The following is a 6329-nucleotide window of genomic DNA, read 5'->3' as shown; positions in this document are numbered from 1 at the left end:
ATTCCTGCCCTCCTGGAAGTTTACACTGTATGAGAAAACTTGAGGCTAATACATGACAAATCACAGAAATCTTCTCAGGTGACAGTTATCTAACTGAAAGAGGATTTTCTTGGGTTTGTAATATGAGGAATTTCTTTCTTTTTGCTGTGTGGTACCTCTAACTATCAGGCGCTTTCCTTAGGACGGTGGGTGGAAAACGCGGGCAAGCCATACAGCTCTGTGGACAAGATCCCATTCATCTCAGCTGAGCTCTTGGGAAAACACTTTTGAAAGGAGAAGCAGTTCAGCTAAGAATAGATGATTAATTTTAAATTTGCTTTCTAAAGCCTACCAGGAAATCAAATTAGCTTCTTTGACTGGGAGTTCAGTTAACTTATGTCGCACTGGATCAGTATGTGTATCAGTGAACTCAGAGGAGGGAGCTCTGCATGGCAGAGTGGAAAGTTCCCTGTGATGGCCATGCCCTATTTACTTCAAGGTGAAACACTTCATCAGGGTAATATTGAACAGCCCTTGATTTGGTCTACGTTAACCCCTGAGGTCATCCTGCAGGTCATGATCTATGGTAGATGTCCATAATTCAAATGTGAGACACTTTCTTGTGCCAGGAAGGCTTTGCAGTACTGCGGAGGCACTTACCTTTAAGGTTTCATTTTACTGAGATGGTTCTGAGTTGGGAATGATGTTATAATTAGGACACTTGGCTGGGCTGTAGAAGATGATGATACAGTGACTCAATTTCTCACTTGTCTGTGTGATAACAACTGTTTCCTGTGGGTGTTGTAATTCTGTCGTGTTCTAGAGTTGTCTTCATCTTAACACGACAGGCATCACCGGTGAAAACCTGCAAATGAGTCTGTGCCTTCTAAAACAGAAAGATGAAACAAGAAAATTGAATGAATGGTGGAAACTGTGCATGCTTACATTTTTTTGTACAACAAATCAGTATTTTTCATTCTCTCTTCCTGAAGGCTAAACCTCTTCTCTGTAGGCAGAAAGACCTTCCAGTGGATAAAATAGACCAGTCCGCCTTTGCAAGCAAAAGAACTGCCACAAGTGGAAATTCTTACTCTATTCTGCAGCATGCACAGGCATATTTTAAATAAATGGCTTCAAAATCCATCATGTTCTGCTTCAGAAATTGATGGAGGAAGGGGACTTTTTATCTCCTTTTACTGACGTGAGAGTTGGACAAAATCTGCTATTTTATCCTAGCTGAAATGGGTACAGAACATCTATCATGACTGAATCATTGATGAACAGCTCTGAGTTAGAAAGATGAGCCTGAATGTAACTGTTTACTGTACTGGGAATATTTTCAGTTCCCTCTTCATGACTGGCTCACTTGCTCTGCCTTTCCATATAATTTTTCAAGGAAAAAGGTGGGATATTTGGTTCAGATTTCATCCAGGTAGATGTGAAGGGAAGGAAACCTCTTCTTGTAGCCCAATGTGTGAAAAACATAAAAAAAATAAAATACAGAATATTTATATGCTAAAACTGATCAGGAGCAAGTAGGAAGTGGTGATAACAACATGCAAGGTGACTTGACTTTGTAAGTGCTTCTTTCTTGAAGAACTTAAATTGTTTATGGCGTGTGGCTTAGCTATAGCTGATTTCACTTTAAATTCTGCAGGCTTCTCAATCTAAGCACAGAGATCCACCCACAAGAAACAACTTGCATACTCAGACCTTCAGTTGGAAGAGTTAGCTGACTTATGTCAATCAGTTTGCTGGTATATACTCTCTCTACTCTCTTCTTAAAATAGCAGTAGATAGTTGAAAATTTATTTTCCTGGGGGTGGAGAGGTGATAGGAATAATAAAATTAATTCATAAGCCTAGCCGTGCATCATGAAACATATCTCTGGATACTTACATGCATCAGCCATTCACATATGGTGTATGGCTGCATAGTTCACAGCAAAAGCCATTCAAAAGGATTTTGACATTTAAAGGTCAAGTAGTACCAGCTTGCATTGAGAAAGCATGATCAAAAAAAAATGTAAAAATGAGCCTCAGAAAGAGAAGTTAATAGAATGATGCTGCGATAGTTTGCCATTTTGCTTGCAAGCTGTTTGAAGATCATTAAGGAAAGTTTGTCTCGCCATTCTCTATGGAATACAGCACTGAAAGTGGCATATGAAGATAAGCTTCTTGCTGAAAAGGGACTACAGCACCTGCTAGAGATCAAATAGCCAAGGCCATTTGAAAAGCAGAGGAAACAACAAAAAGGTAAAGAAGATACGACATAGCTCTGCTTTTCTGCCTTCTGCTTCCTTCTTCAAAGAGCTGGCAAGTGAGCTAACCTTGCCTATTGTATTGTCCACGCTTTCCTACGTCTCTTTGCTTCTCCTTTTTTCTTTGATTTTTTTTTTTAATTTTTTTTTGGTCAGACAGATAAATGGGTAGTTTTCGTGGTTATTAAGCAAGGAGAACCAACTGACTTGTAAAGGGCCTATTATTCAGCTTAAAACTCACTGAGTTGTGCTGGCGGAGGAGACTGGATATTCACACAGTGCTGTCATTTGCACATCATAAGGGAAACGAAGCAATTTTTTCCAAGCTTTTGTTGTTACAGCAGTTTTATAATAGCCATAGTCAGAGCACAAACCTTCAGGAAGAAATGTAAATATTTTTCTAAATTTGTTCTCTTGCAGAAGAACTGAAAGGTGAAACCAAATTTTCCCTCATTCCCGAACCAAAATAGACCAAAAGTACAAAGAGGAGATTAAACTCTAAACTTCTCCTGAAGTCCATTTGTGATTAACAGAGGAGTGTGGTTTCTCAGCTTCGTGCTCTCCGTGCTTCTATGTCTGTAAGTCGCTATTTGATGTCTGCTTTTCCACACCATCCAGCTCAACTGAGAATCTGCCGTTGACACATGGTAAAATGCATCTTTAAGCCAGATTTTTAAAAGGCCAACATTTGGCTAGATAAACTAAGAAAAAAAAACCTACATGACTGTAGCGATAGTCTCTTTCTCCCCCAACTTTTGACTTTTGGAAGGACAGGAGAGGCCTGTCTTCTTTCAAACTTCCACAGCAGGAAATATATCCCTGTGAGCAAATACCGTGAACTGCAGAGCTCCTTACAGAACTGCCATGTGAATCAGCACGGCTAGTTTGAAACTTTACCACGTGGTGGCAGGGAAAAGAGGCAATGCACCTCAAATGATTTCCAGTATGTAAGATTTCTAGAATAAAAAAAATCATAGTGAAAGGTCTCCCGGTGATAGATTATGATTTGTCACTGCATTATGGAGCACGTAAAACGAAGAATAAAGTATTTTCAAACTCATAATTGATATAGCTGTTATTTTTATGAAGTTTCTTAAATGCTGCTTTGTAAAAACATACAAGAGGAACCGTATATTTAAGTTCATTTAACTTGAGAACTTCGGACTGTTCTGAGTGGGGGGAAAAGCAGTAAAATACACGGAAGCAAAGTAAAAGAGGAGCAACAAGCAATTCTTCTAGAGGGTAAATGCTTATGTATTTTTCAAAACTGGACTCGCTTTCCGCTGTACCTCTCCAATTTCAAGAATTATGCCTGTATGAATTAAAGAAAACATTACTGATATTTAGTTAATCAAAATGTACTGTACTACTTCTACGAACATTAATTTTCAAGGAATGTAACAGTTTTGTCTATGAACGCCTCCACTGTGGTACAAAGTCAGGGTACATGAAGTAAAGTGTGTTCCTTGGGAAGAGCTTGTGCTGCTTTCCTCCTACCAGACGAAGCTGAGATGGTGAGTGCTGGTGTTAATGTATCAAGCAACTACTGCAACGCAGCTTGCTTTCAAAGGGAATATAGATTCTTCCAATTGTTTTAACTAGAGAACAAATTAAGTGATGAAGAGCTGTTTGATCTCCTGCAGTAAATAAAGGGGGGAACATGATATTATGTTAATTCTTCAGGCACTAAATGGTTATACAAGGTATATCCAAGATAGGATTTCTCAGTTACTCTGAACTCCTTCTTGGATGCAGTATTGTCTGCCCTGCCTACAAATTTTTCCCTGTGTCTAACTGACTTCACAACCTCCCATACCCCCCCACCCACCCCCATATTTACACTGCAAAAACACTTTAAAGCGATGAAAGGACTCACAAGAGGCATCTAATGCCTGGACATCCATCACCGCCAGCCCATGTCATGGCACAGAGTGTGACAGACACATGGCTGACGGATATGTTTTCTGTATTTCAGTCATTCATCAGTGTCAGCACACCAGGTGTGTGTAACATGCACAAGCAGAGGATCACGGCAAGTGTAAAACCTGTCCTTGTCAGGGTTACTTTTTCTTAGTCTTATAATAGTCTGAGTCATTGGTCTTCTGAGTACTGTTTGTGAGGCTATACACGTCATTATAAAGTCACCAGGTAGATGTATAGCTATCATAGACGCTCTGTGAGACCAAGGCACCCTGCTATGAGTTACCTGGAGGTATCCCTATGAGCGGCTCTGGCAGTTGTATATTTATGTGTCTGCAGTGCTCTGCTCTCCAGAAACTAGGGCCAGGCTTCTGTCTCAGGATTATCTATCACCTTTTCTAACAAGCTGGAACACACGCTAGACTACATCTCTCATAAATTTAGTGGAAACAACCATGCAAAAGCCACAGAGGGAGATTTTTCACTGGCCATAGCTGCCGAAGGAGATATGCTCCAACAAAAGGCAGTGCAAGACTGCAGCAAGCCACTAGCAATGCCCTAGTCAAAGAAACGATAGTTTGCAACGCTATTTCATGACACTCAAACCAGATTTGACTTAAAGTGAACTTTTGTTTCGCATTCACCGACAAGCAAGAATAATCGAATTTAAAGATGCTTTGAGCACTGGTGTGGACTGCCTGCTGTCCTGAGGATCTTGCTGGGGACCTTGACAAGGCCAGTTTATAGGCAGTGCTTTTTTCTTTACACAGCTGCCTATCTTCACACTCCCATCAGCTCAGCCAGCCAGCCTGCAGCCAAGCAACACGGGAATACAGAAAGAGGAGTAAAGTAGGCACAGTTAAAAAAAGACCATAAGTTACTTTTTCCTCTGGTGATGGATGAGTACAGGTTGTGCTGATCCAGTTCTTCATGCCAGAATCCCACTTTCCTCAATGACTGTCTTTACTTCAGCCCTCACCCCTGCTTTTCACAGGCAGCTTTTAAAGCACACGGAAGTACAAAGCAGAATCTTCTCATTTTGCCTATGCTCAAGTTGACCTTTACTGAGACAGAGGTTTTCATGAGTGAAGGCACTCTGTGACTGCAGATTGACACAGTTGTCAGGGATATGCCAAAATCTGTCTGGTCAGGTTTGGGGTTTTTTTGGTTTGGGTTTTTTGTTGTTGTTGTTGTTGTTGTGTTCCCTTGAGATTGTAAGCAAAGATGCACCATACTCATCATTGAGGCTGTGGGACATCAGTGTATAGTTCAGAATATGGAGTGAATGCTACTTCACAGTGATGTGCACTTGCTAGTCTGAATCTAGTGATTCCCAATTCTTACCACTGTGAGGAAGGGAGGAGAAAGAATGACTGGGACAAGCATTGAGAAAGAGTAAAAAATAAGAAAAAGGAAGAAAAAAAATCTGTTTGTGCATGTACAAGAAGAGTGGATGCATTCTAGAACAACTACATTAATATGCTGTCAGATTTTTTGGGATGTCTGAGGGGGCTTGTGCATAATTTTTTTGTGGGATGCTTGAAGGTAATTGTGAAAAAGTGAGAAACTTATTATGGGATGATTAAGAGAAGGGACAAAGGTGAGGAAAGGAGGGACCAAGATGGATGTGGAAGGAAAAAGTATGTGAAAATGGAGAGCGGCCAGCTATGTATGAATAAGTTTGTTGTATCCTTGTCTGGCCAAGCCCTGCAGCTGGTCACTGCGGTCTGTCTTGTCTTTTTATTAAACTATTCATGACTGATTCCTGGCTAAGAGTGCTCTCTATTCTGTTTTTGTATGTTTGTGTGTCTGAGACACCAAGGAACTATAAGCCAGAACAGGGTGAGAGGTCTGGGAGCCAGCTACTGGAAGGACCAGGGATCTGGGGACCGGGCACTGGGAGCCTACAGGGCTGAGACCTGGCTACTGAAGGGACCGTAGGTCTGGATTTCTGTTTGTGTGTATCTGGGTGTGAGCTCTGCTGGCAAACTTTGAGCCTGAGCCTAGTGAGCTGGCAAGTAAGAACAGGATCAGACCATTTGTATTGCTCATGTGTATGTGAGACCAGTTTGTGGTGGGCTGTGTCTGCAGCGTGTGTGTGTGTGCAGCGGGGACATGGCTCAGCCTGGCTGCTGGCAGTCAGAGGCTGTGGCAGTCTGGCTGTATGGCG

The sequence above is a fragment of the Buceros rhinoceros genome, unplaced genomic scaffold (assembly GCF_000710305.1).
Source record: "Buceros rhinoceros silvestris isolate BGI_N320 unplaced genomic scaffold, ASM71030v1 scaffold3447, whole genome shotgun sequence".
Lineage (NCBI taxonomy): Eukaryota > Metazoa > Chordata > Aves > Bucerotiformes > Bucerotidae > Buceros > Buceros rhinoceros.
Note: the sequence above shows the minus strand (reverse complement) of the source record.